The sequence below is a fragment of the Euprymna scolopes genome, chromosome 9 (assembly GCF_053919585.1).
Source record: "Euprymna scolopes isolate OS-2025 chromosome 9, ASM5391958v1, whole genome shotgun sequence".
In the NCBI taxonomy this organism is placed as follows: domain Eukaryota; kingdom Metazoa; phylum Mollusca; class Cephalopoda; order Sepiida; family Sepiolidae; genus Euprymna; species Euprymna scolopes.
Genome location: NC_136490.1, coordinates 159,426,017 through 159,438,516, shown reverse-complemented (window position 1 = coordinate 159,438,516; position 12,500 = coordinate 159,426,017). Strand labels below are relative to the sequence as shown.

The 12,500-nt window shown below is 26.6% G+C and overlaps 1 protein-coding gene across 1 annotated transcript in view; it reads right to left on the bottom strand.

Moving 5' to 3' along the window:
* LOC145284950 (uncharacterized) overlaps positions 1–7,602 on the bottom strand; it is an 84,946-nt gene extending 77,344 nt beyond the window's left edge. Inside the window, exon 1 of the mRNA XM_080134049.1 lies at positions 6,236–7,602. The gene's annotated coding sequence lies outside the window, so the exon portion shown is untranslated. The remainder of the gene's footprint in view (positions 1–6,235) is intronic.
* Positions 7,603–12,500: the final 4,898 nt, after the last annotated feature.

The following is a 12,500-nucleotide window of genomic DNA, read 5'->3' as shown; positions in this document are numbered from 1 at the left end:
ACCACCTAACATTCATTAACCCTTATCCTCGAGTGGCTTTCGGCCTTGATAAGTGGTGACTCTCCAGTAAAAAACAAACAAACAAAAAAGAACATTTGTGTGCCTTTTGGCTCATAATGTAGGATTTCTTCACGTTGAAAAAAAAATATAACCTCATACAAATATAAAATCATATAAAGTTTAGGCGTTTTAATATTTCGGAAATTTTTCCGTCGATTATGAAAGGAAATGTTTTTATTGGTAAAAAATAAATATATACTTAAAAGAGAAACAATTGCATATTAAATACATTTACGATGTGTCTTTTATAAGAACTTTTTGGTTGTTTGTTCCGTGTTTCTTTTTTTTAAATTGTAATCATAATTTGCACTCAGTTTGATAAGTTTTTTTTTTTTAGTTTTCATGTCGTCGGGGCTTTACATGCGATTCTAAATTGTTTATGATACAAAAGATCGTCAGTTTAGAAAATAACAATTCGTGTAATAATTGCCTGATCTGTTTTTATTTCTAGCCAATACAACGAATTTGTCCGAACTGCATATATATACATATATATAAATACACATATATACATATATATACATATATATATATACATACATATGCATATATATACATATATAAATACATATATATATACATAGATATACATATATATATATACATATATACATAGATATATACATATATATACATATATATACATATATATAAACATGTATATATACACACATATATACATGTATATATACATATATATACATATATATATGTATACACGCACACACACACTCGCATATATATATATATATGCGAGTGTGTGTGTGCGTGTATACATATATATATATGTATATATATGTATATATACATGTATATATGTGTGTATATATACATATGTTTATATATATATATGTGTGTGTGTGTGTGTGTGTGTGTGTGTGTGTGTGTGTGTGGCTATGCCCGTGCACCTCCTCCCGTTGCTTACTCTGCCCGCTCATTCATGTTTTCTATCATTCACACCGAGGAAGATCGAATGATCGGTCGAAAATTATGTGCTTTTGAAAGAAACATTCTTGTTTTTTTCAAAAGACTTTTTGTATTCCTACATGTCAACACACAGGAAATAAATACAGAAAAATATAAAGATTTATATAATTTTCGTATTGATATTTTATTCATACATATTAAAATATATATATATATATATAAATGTGAAAAAATATAAGTTAGAAATGTGTATATGTTTATATATGCATACGTATATGATTCACTCTTAAATTAATTAACAGATTTTTATAAATTTTGAAATACAGCTGCATTGTGTAAGTGGTTGTAATATGAGTGATGTAAAGTTTACTTTCCTGGAAAAGAGACAAGGAAAGAGGGAAATAATTCCGTGTGAATTCAGAAACCTCCGATTTTGCAAATATTTCAATAATAGGTTTTTAATCGAAATTAATATTCTAATAATATTTATTAGATAGAAATTAATATTTTAATAATATTTATTAGATAAAAATTAATGTTATAAAAATAGGTATTAGAAATTAATATTGGAATAATAGGTATTTGATAAAAATTAATATTTTAATAAAATGTGTTAGATAAAAATTTATATTTTAATAAGTTTTAGAAATGAATATTTTAATAATAGGTGTTAGAAATTAATATGTTAATCATAAGTATTAGATAGAAATTAATGAATTAATAATAGTTATTAGATAGAAATTAATATGTTAATAATAGGTATTAGATAGAAATTAATATGTTAATAATAGGTATTAGATAGAAATTGATAGATTAATAAAAAGTATTTAATAGAAATTAATATTTCTCAAATTCAGTTTAAATAAAAAGGATTTTAAAACGTTTTAATGTGAGCATAATATTTGACTGTAAAAGTCAAACATTTCAAATTTTCGACAAATATTATTTATAGTAAAACGAAAACAAGATTTCCTGAATTTCACTTTTTTGATAAATATTAGATTTTTTCTCAAAAAAAAAATTATATAATAGATTTCCAACAATTATTAGACATTTTATATACATATTAAATTTTGGTGTTCATCCTATCAATTTATTATTTAATTGATTATATATATAATTTATATTCATTTTAACTTGTATATGTCTATATATATATATATATATATATATATATATATATATATATATATATATTAACTCAATTACACACACACACAAACACACACACACACACACGCACACACACACACACACACACACACACACACACACACACACATATATATATCAGTTTATTTTAAATCGATTATATGCATATGAACGACTAGCGTACAATTCGATTGCTAATAATTTTTATATAAACATGAAGATGTAACAGTTCACAATAACAGAGTGTATAGTTGTGTCAACTATCGAAAGATGCATGCCCGTCTAGCCGCATGAAAAGCTTTGACACTACGAAGCAGTACATTTACACACACACACACACACATACACACACACACACACCTATAATTAAAATTAAGTAATTAGAAACTATATACTGGAATTAAGAAAAAAATTAATCTTTTTTTCGGAGATGGACTGCTTCATCAGAGAAGCACCGATTGTTTCATAATTTGTAAGCTATTTACGTTGTTGTTGGTAATTCGGCAAGATGCTTTTTTCATATAACCTATGTATAAATTACTTATTTTTAATAACTATTATTTTGTATCCAATATATATATATATATATATATATATATATATATATATATATTAGTAATTTAAATTCTATGACGTGAAATGGTTAAGTTTCAAATCTAGAATTTTTATTAAATTCCAGATAAAAAATACAATTCAAAAAGTATACAATTAGAATTTAAATGACTAATTTATGATTTATTTACTATCTGGTATATTGAGCAATGTTTTTATTTAGCTGGGAATGTCTTTATAAAATATTACAGCTAATAGTCTTTTGTAAGACCAAGAATCACTGGATTTCAATACCAGTAGATATGTATTGCATTACACTATTGTGAAGAATATATATATATATATATATATATATATATATATATATATATATATATATATATATATAGTGTGTGTGTATTTATATATATATATATATATATATATATATATATATATATATATATATATAAATATGTATATACATTAAATGAACCACCTAGGATGCAGGGAACAAACTCTTATGGCAAAATTCATTACTTTTTGCCTGTTCAGAGCATACAATTATTTCAACGTACCACCATGATATTTATGATCATCGTATGCAGATAATTACATCGTCAGTGTTCATGCAAACAAAAATTGCAACTTACACAGAAAATCTATTGCATTTCACATTGATTTTATACTTTGTATTTTTATACATTTGTTTATAAATGATAGGAAAATGTACATCGATAGCTCAGGATATAAGTACTTATGCACGGCACATGTACGGCACATGTAAGATGGTGTTGTAATTTGAATATACGGATATAAATAGCATTACGGGAAGAAAAACTTACATAATAATGCCACTCTTTGATTTAAGATAAATATTAGTGCTTACTAAAATAGAATCGGTATATAAAAAATACATATTGTTTGAAGCAAAAATCAACAGGACTTACTTAATTGACATGTCGAAAATAGTAAAATGTTCTAAAATTACGAAAATTCATCGAATAGATAATTATTTATAGTTAAAAGCAATGAATTTGTTTTACTGTACACATAGATTGGAAAAAGTTGTCAAAAAACAAATATATAACAAATAAATGTCATCAAAGGCAAGATAAGTTACTTTGAATATTTTCTTTGAATATTTTTAACCTGGAATATATATATATATATATATATATATATATATATATATATAAATGAAAGTTTAGTTCAACATCTATAACTTTAGTTGTATCACAAAGTGATTACACAACACTATTTTTTCATAATATATTTTTAAAAATTAAAAGGCACAAATAAATAGTTCAATAAACATTAAGCTCAATATTGATTCATTAAAATACATTAGAGCTCATAACTCAATAGAAATATTTAGGAGCATGTAATTAAAAAAATTACAAAATATTTTATATGACAAATTTTGTATTCTACTGAGTTTCTGTCTGTCTGTCTGTCTGTCTATCTGTCTGTCTGTCTGTCTGTCTCTCTCTCTCTCTCTCTCTCTCTCTCTCTCTCTCTCTATATATATATATATATATATATATATATATATATATATATATATATATATATGCGTGTGTGTGTGTGTGTGGGTGTTTGTGTGTGTGTGTGAATTTACCTTATCTAACCTTAAAATAAAATTTGGATTTTTGATATTTTAAATAAAATCTTTGTGTTTTTTTTTCAGTTTACAACTAGCATCAATTTATATATTATTGAATTTTTTAATATACAAAAGATTAAAAAAAACACACAAATACATGAATGGAAAGTGAAAGAACCAATCTTCACTGTTAGGTGTGCATAGTACTGAAACATTAGGGAGACTTTTTCCAATTAAATTAAAAAGAAAACAATGGTCGAGAAATATCAACAAGAAATTTAAGGTAAACAGCTGTTGCTATAACGCAAAATGGTTTTTAATGGTTATCGAAATGTGCAAAGAGTTTAGAAAATCTTTTGAGATTTGTTGTCACTCTCACTTCATGGAACAGTGTTAGTGAGCAATCAGTGATGACTTGTGTGAAAACTCCAAGTGAGTAAATAATATTTAAAAAATTCCAATAAGCCGACAGCTTTTCATACGTGTCACAAAAAACAAAAGTCATATCGATTGGGCCTGGTACCACATAAATTTCTCATATAAACGATTTGTAAATAAGGTGGTAGAAATTCCGAGGATGAAGATAAATAATTTGACATCCGCGAGGAGCTAACGCGGAATTTTGGAATCCTGGGAAAACTTATTCAAATTTAAATTCCAGAGAATACCAACAAGAATTATTAGCCAGAATTTTTTGATAAACGGCTGGTGTGAGAACTCAGCGAGCATTTTTAAGTGATTGAAAGAAGTGATGAGTACTGGAGATATGGGGAGACTTGTTGTCACACAGACCTCATGAACCACCATGTGTTTTTTTTTTGCGTTTTTTTTTTGCCGCCAGTGATCAATAACTGATAATGATTAATGTAATAATAAAAAAAATCAATAATTAAATGATTTACATAAAAAAAGTGTTAAGTAGTTATTATTATTATTTTTTTAATATTCAATCAATTATAACATATAATCATTGGCATAATATTCAATTTACTTTTTTTCAGTTTTGTTATTTTGTTAATAGTTGGGATGGGGCATCCTACCGGATGACAGACATTCATCAGCTATCTCATACGTACATTCTAACTATTTCTTTTTTAAGTTTCGAACCGTTCCTTAAGTGCAATTGTGTGTATCTCACTGGAACTTGGTTTACCGGGTATATTTGCCAGGTAGTCTATGAAATTCTTTTTATTTTTTGTATTTACTGGGTTGATTAATCGGATTTAATTTGATTTGTGGTGTCGATTGATTATGCTGTATAGGCGCAGAATAGTTAACATGAAAAAACTTGTAAACAAAAATAACAACAAAAAAAATTATATAAAACGCAGTACAATGATATTATCTATTAAACAATTGAAGCAATTTGCAATATTTTTTAAAAATTATATTGTCTTAGTAATCTTTTCTCACGCATTAAAAACGATTATTTCCGAGATTGTGTTGGTATGCGATTCATGGATATTTAAACTATTCTGTGACTTTTACCATTTAAAAAGCATTTTTTTTTACACAGTGATCACCACTTATCAAGGCCCGGAAGCCACTCAGGGATAAGGGTTATTGCAAGTACATTACGTTAGTGTGGAGATTTGATGAAGTGTTTACTTAAGGGGGCGGTTCATTAGGAATTTGTTGAACACATCCAAGTTGTAGTCAGGTGGGAAGCAGATAGACGGAACAGTTCCACAGACACATTTGCACATGTTAAACCTAAGCTCAGTAGATACTTTCATTTTATGCGCTTTATATGAATTACGTTTTTTTTTTCTTTTTCCCCCTTTTTATTTTTACCAGTTCTCGAATGTTAACTATTCTGTTTTTCCTTAGTAGTCATATTCATTAAACAGCTTCACGCTAAAGAAAAATACGACACAATCGTAACACGTGATTTCATGTTCATAAAAAAGAAAGCAAAACCAAAACAAAAATACAAAATATCAAAAATTCTTCAAATACCTTTATACGTGTCTTCGATGCGTTCGTTCCTGCTTATCTTGCAGCCAAGTCAGCGACACAATCGTTGCAATGTAATCTAGTTGAATAGATTTCAGATTCCAGATAATTGGTAAGACATAATCCTATTGTCTTTTACAATAAACCATTTTCCGGTCTAGCATTTCTCATTCCATTTAAACGTTGCTCGATTTGACGCGGATTTCTTTGTGTGTCGTTGGTCGGACTCTTTCTCTTTTAAATTTCAATATGGCGTTTTGTAAGTTTCAAAATAAATAATGGTGAGCCTAAAAATAGTTTTACACGTCCCGTCAAGGTTAGAATGTGAAACTTTGTCGATAACGTTATTTTTAGATGTATGTATGCTAAGATTGTATATATTTGTTAGCATACTTTGTGCGTGTGGGTATTGTTGTTTCGTTTCGTTTGATGTATGTTGTTTTTTGGCATGTTAACTTGTGTAATGTTTGTATGATATTTGTTATGGGAGTTATGGGGTTACAGAGTATGGATCAAAGTGCGGTATATTTGCGGATGATTATGGAAAAAAAAGAAGAAAATTGTAGACAATATTAAATAATAATCTACTGTCAATCGGGGTTATGTTATGTTTAAATCCAAAAAAAGAAAGAAAAAAGAAAAAAACATAATAATATAGAAATGACTTAAATGCAAAAAGTATACTTGCTCATCTTCTTATGTAAAAAGTCCGTTTTAGTTTTCGAATTTTTGATCGTCTAGAAATAATTTAGAAGTTGTTTTGATGTTGATGTAAATAATATAATTGACATTTAATAAGTATCAGCTGTCAAACATATGACTGTTTCCGTTATTATTAAAATAATTTATATAAATAGATGAATTGGAGAAATGAAAGAAAAGACCATTTAGAAATGATTCCAATCACATGTACTTAAACAAATAGGATATTTCTTATATTATTTAAATAAGCACAACAGATAGCAAGTGCAGTGTGAACGGTTCAAGGAAGAGTGTGAGAGACGACAGGTAAATGATAGGTATATTCGTTGTTCGTATCTAACTAATCGAATGCAACAAAAAAGGTGTGTCTGTTTCCCTCCATAATTAGTAAAGCATCAACACAGGTGATCGATGGTGTTGTATTTCGAAACTAATTTTCTCGACAGTAAACAAGTCCTTATTTTTCTTTTCACGCAACAAATGCGAGACTGAAATGTACATACAGGTGTGTGTGTGTGTGTGTGTGTGTGTGTGTGTGTGTGTGTGTGTGTGTGTAACACTATGTCAGCGTTGTGGCGGGAGAAATAAAATATATCCAGACGTTCATTTACAGGGGTAAGTATGTATTTACCTGTGACAAAGGGCGCGGTGCGGTAGCTTTCACGAGAGAGAAAGTGTTTGTGTATGTGAGAGAGAGAAAGAGGGACGGGAGGAGGAGGACGATGAGGACGACGAGGAGAAATAGCTCACGCACAACCACCTGACGCGGAAACGAAGCGCGAATGCTGATTAGTCGACAGGCAATCTAAGTAGGCGGAGCTAGTCAGACACCTGTGAATCTCGGGCTATGAAATAGCCATATTTTCAAGCTCCGCCTCTCTTTAATTATTTACATACGCACACGCTCACGCATATTTTCTTTATGTTTTTATTAATCTGATTATTTTTTTATCTATTTTTTTAGGGAAGGGGGGCATACGCTGAGTAAGCGAATGAGTGCGTTCTTTTTTGGTAAATAAATATTTGAACCATTACCGGAAATAGATAATTTATATCAGAATATCTCTCTCCTTTTCTCTCTCTCTCTCTTTGTCAGCAAATATTGTTTTCGGGTCATTCTTTTTTTGTGTTGAGGTTTCTTATACTAATGTCGATTTAAAAGGCGAATTTTCAATAAACCTGTTATCGTAACAACCTTTTTTCTTTGACAACAATGAAATCGAACTAAAAAGTCAACTTCTCATCTTACGCAAATAAGTTCACAGAACATACACCACCACACCAACACCACCGCCAGGCAAATATTCAGTGTTTATGCACTTATGCTACCGTGTGATTTTTTAAATAGTATTTTTAAGTTAAATCCAAATTTCACGATCTCATTTTTTAGTGCCCGGAAAACTCGTCCACAGAAAACTCGTCCATTCTCGCTAGGTAGGAAAACTGGTCGCTTATTGATAAATATCGTTTGAAAAATCATTTTATGATTATACTTGAAGGAGATATTATTTTTAAAAGAGAATACACACTCCGTAATACTTTAAAAAAATATTTTAACTCGTTAGGAGTTGTTTTAGTATGCATATATAATATATATGGTTCTAAATACATATAGAACACACAATTTCTCTGAATAATTTAAAGAACTAAAAAAGAGATCAATCTTTGTCGTGTTAATATTATGTAAACAATCATTTTTGTTTGTTTTACTTTGTATTGAAAATAGATGAATCATGTTGACGTTTCTGAAGTTTTGAGATGAGGATTGGTCAGTCGTATTAATTGGATTCATCAGACACTACTTGAGTGTGATTTTCACAACGTTTCGGTCGATGTAAAAAGGTCGGATGTTACATCGACCGAAACGTTGTGAAAATCACACTCAAGATTAGAACAGTAGTCTGATGAATCCAAATAATTCGATGAATTATCGTGTTTTTTATTTGCTGCAATTTAAAATTCAGTTAAAAACAAAGAAATTAAAAAATATTCCACATAACATTCATTAAATGAGCATTGATAGAAACAAAAATGGCGACTGTATATCTGAAATTTCTGGAATTTTTTTTTAAAGAAACAAAAACGAAAACTCAGAAAAAAACCCAACGAAAATCAACGACTTTAATAAAATCCTGGTGTATTTCATGTTGAAATATTGTTTATGTATTTCATGTAGAAATATCGTTCATGTATTTCATGTTGAAATATTGTTTATGTATTATATGTTAAAATATTGTTTATGTATTTCATGTTGAAATATCGTATATGTATTACATGTTGAAATATTGTTTATGTATTTCATGTTGAAATATTGTTTATGTATTTCATGTTAAAATATCGTTTATGTATTTCATGTTGAAATATCGTTTATGTATTTCATGTTAAAATATTGTTTAGTTATTACATGTTGAAATATCGTGTATGTATTTAATGTTGAAATATCGTTTATGTATTTCATGTTAAAATATCGTTTATGTATATCATGTTGAAATATTGTTTATGTATTTCATGTTGAAATATTGTTTATGTATTTAATGTTGAAATATTGTTTATGTATTGCATGTTGAAATATTGTTTATGTATTTCATGCTGAAATATTGTTTATGCATTTCATGTTTAAATATTGTTTATGTATTTCATGTTGAAATATCGTTTATGTATTACATGTTGAAATATTGTTTATGTATTTCATGTTGAAATATTGTTTATGTATTGCATGTTTAAATATTGTTTATGTATTTCATGCTGAAATATTGTTTATGTATTTCATATTGAAATATCGTTTATGTATTACATGTTGAAATATTGTTTATGTATTTCATGTTGAAATATCGTTTATGCATTTCATGTTGAAATATTGTTTATGTATTTCATGTTGAAATATTGTTTATGTATTTCATGTTAAAATATTGTTTATGTATTTCATATTGAAATATCGTTTATGTATTACATGTTGAAATATTCTTTATGTATTTCATGTTGAAATATTGTTTATGTATTTCATATAAAAATATCGTTTATGTATTACATGCTGAAATATTGTTTATGTATTTCATGTTGAAATATCGTTTATGTATTTCATGTTGAAATATTGTTTATGTATTTCATGTTGACATATCGTTTATGTATTTCATGTTGAAATATTGTTTATGTATTTCATGTTGAAATATTGTTTATGTATTTCATGTTGAAATATTGTTTATGTATTACATGTTGAAATATTGTTTATGTATATCATGTTGAAATATTGTTTATGTATTTCATGTTGAAATATTGTTTATGTACTACATGTTGAAATATTGTTTATGCATTTCATGTTGAAATATTGTTTATGTATTACATGTTGACATATTGTTTAGGTATTACATGTTGAAATATTGTTTATGTATTTCATGTTGAAATATTGTTTATGTATTACATGTTGAAATATTGTTTATGTATATCATGTTGAAATATTGTTTATGTATTTCATGTTGAAATATTGTTTATGTATTACATGTTGAAATATTGTTTATGTATTACATGTTGAAATATTGTTTATGTATATCATGTTGAAATATTGTTTATGTATTTCATGTTGACATATTGTTTATGTATATTATGTTGAAATATTGTTTATGTATTTCATGTTGAAATATTGTTTATGTATTACATGTTGACATATTGTTTATGTATATCATGTTGAAATATTGTTTATGTATTTAATGTTGAAATATTGTTTATGTATTACATGTTGAAATATTGTTTATGTATTTCATGCTGAAATATTGTTTATGTATTTCATGTTGAAATATTGTTTATGTATTTCATGTTGAAATATTGTTTATGTATTACATGTTGAAATATTGTTTATGTATATCATGTTGAAATATTGTTTATGTATTTCATGTTGAAATATTGTTTATGTATTACATGTTGACATATTGTTTATGTATATCATGTTGAAATATTGTTTATGTATTTCATGTTGAAATATTGTTTATGTATTACATGTTGAAATATTGTTTATGTATATTATGTTGAAATATTGTTTATGTATTTCATGTTGAAATATTGTTTATGTATTACATGTTGACATATTGTTTATGTATATCATGTTGAAATATTGTTTATGTATTTCATGTTGAAATATTGTTTATGTATTACATGTTGAAATATTGTTTATGTATATCATGTTGAAATATTGTTTATGTATTACATGTTGAAATATTGTTTATGTATTACATGTTGACATATTGTTTATGTATTTCATGTTGAAATATTGTTTATGTATTACATGTTGACATATTGTTTATGTATATCATGTTGAAATATTGTTTATGTATATCATGTTGAAATATTGTTTATGTATTACATGTTGACATATTGTTTATGTATTTCATGTTGAAATATTGTTTATGTATATCATGTTGAAATATTGTTTATGTATTACATGTTGAAATATTGTTTATGTATATCATGTTGAAATATTGTTTATGTATTTCATGTTGAAATATTGTTTATGTATATCATGTTGAAATATTGTTTATGTATTTCATGTTGAAATATTGTTTATGTATTACATGTTGACATATTGTTTATGTATTTCATGTTGAAATATTGTTTATGTATTACATGTTGACATATTGTTTATGTATATCATGTTGAAATATTGTTTATGTATTTCATGTTGAAATATTGTTTATGTATTACATGTTGACATATTGTTTATGTATATCATGTTGAAATATTGTTTATGTATTACATGTTGAAATATTGTTTATGTATATCATGTTGAAATATTGTTTATGTATTTCATGTTGAAATATTGTTTATGTATTACATGTTGAAATATTGTTTATGTATATCATGTTGAAATATTGTTTATGTATTTCATGTTGAAATATTGTTTATGTATTACATGTTGACATATTGTTTATGTATTTCATGTTGAAATATTGTTTATGTATTACATGTTGACATATTGTTTATGTATATCATGTTGAAATATTGTTTATGTATTTCATGTTGAAATATTGTTTATGCATTTCATGTTGAAATATTGTTTATGTATTTCATGTTGAAATATTGTTTATGCATTTCATGTTGAAATATTGTTTATGTATTTCATGTTGAAATATTGTTTATGTATTTCATGTTGAACTATCAATCGCTAATAAAATGATCGTTTCAATAAATTAGAATTTATAAAAAAATACTGAGGACTCGTAAGCTTATTTGTAATAGGAGAGAACTTGAATCCCTACTAGACACTATCCTCGAGTATTTAAGGTCTCTTTGGGCAAGGGTTTATCAGAACAATCTGGCTTGAGGATACTTTTCCCTACAAATAAACCCTGACAAAATAATCAAAATCACATCGTATCCGTCGCCAAAATATAATCTTTGTTTTTCTAACCAACACAGACTTTTACAAGGAATGCTACTCCTTCTCCAATTAGTTTTATCTCATGTAACAATACAAAACTGGATACTCTACAAGACTAGATGGATTTTTATCTTGGCATCCATTTGTGCGATATAAGTGCATTTTAACCTAAATGCGAGTTGATTTTATAGATATATA